The following is a 1,043-nucleotide window of genomic DNA, read 5'->3' as shown; positions in this document are numbered from 1 at the left end:
GCTTCATTTGATTTACTTTTCAATGAAACCAACTGGATAATAACAATTTTTTAGTTTAAAATATCTTTCCTCTGAGGGGCTTCAAGGTGGCAGTCTGTTTAACCCTCCACCACCGGCACCACGCTACAAAATAGATCTAAAAGAATTACACTCATTCAGGCTGTTTCCTCATATAATCACACAAAGATGATCATAAATCACAAGCTGGATCAATACAGCAGACCCAGGCTGCACTAGCCTGATAACACAATCAATACAGGGTATTTGGATTTTAATTAATACATGGCAGCGCCTCAGCTCTGAAACAATAAAATATGACCTCAGGGCCCTTTTAAAATACGGCGTGTAGAGCATCACAGACGGCCTGATACCTGCTACATCTCATCTGATGCTGATGTGATCCGGTACCCGAGGACCTGAGGAGACAGGGAGCTGAGAGGAAGAGGACAGAGAGTGAGAGACAAGAAAATAGACACATATTTGCACCAGAAGCAGGTAAAACAAGACAGAGTTTCCAGTCACTAACAGCTCTGTGAAGATCCAGTGCTTTGAGTTAAATCCCAACATTAGCATGCTCACAGTGGCAACGCTACATACTGCTACTTAGAAAGTGTAATGTTTCCCACTTTCACCACTTGCTAGCATGTATTAATTAGCACTAAAAACACAGATCAGATGAGGGGTTGTTTTTTGAGGCAAAGCATTGGACACATTTAAAATTTTGACCCAATGGCTGCTCTAGATGAGCAAAATATCAGTGGATCACCAAAGGTACAATTCACCCTGAGAAGGACATGAATATGTATCCAATGTCAATGGGAAGAGCCAGGGAATGGCCAGGGGTGGCACCAACCTGTGGTGCCCCAGCCTGGCCACCCTTTCAAAAAATTCTCTATCCATCCCTGCAAATGTTACAATAATCCATCCAGTAATGCGATACCTACTGTTACATGTATAAACACTAGAAACTACAACTGTCCACCTCAGAGAAAACATCAGGGGATCACCAGACTAGTTAGGATTCATCATCTTGGAACCAGGAA

At 42.5% G+C, this 1,043-nt stretch overlaps 1 protein-coding gene across 1 annotated transcript in view; it reads right to left on the bottom strand.

Annotated features, from left to right (window-relative positions):
* Positions 1-348: 348 nt before the first annotated feature.
* Positions 349-1,043, bottom strand: part of galr1a (galanin receptor 1a) — a 51,215-nt gene continuing 50,520 nt past the window's right edge. Inside the window, exon 5 of the mRNA XM_020597389.1 lies at positions 349-432. The gene's annotated coding sequence lies outside the window, so the exon portion shown is untranslated. The remainder of the gene's footprint in view (positions 433-1,043) is intronic.

The sequence above is a fragment of the Monopterus albus genome, unplaced genomic scaffold, assembly GCF_001952655.1.
Source record: "Monopterus albus unplaced genomic scaffold, M_albus_1.0 scaffold34.1, whole genome shotgun sequence".
NCBI classification, from domain to species: Eukaryota; Metazoa; Chordata; class Actinopteri; order Synbranchiformes; family Synbranchidae; genus Monopterus; species Monopterus albus.
This window is presented reverse-complemented; position numbering and strand designations above follow the sequence as displayed.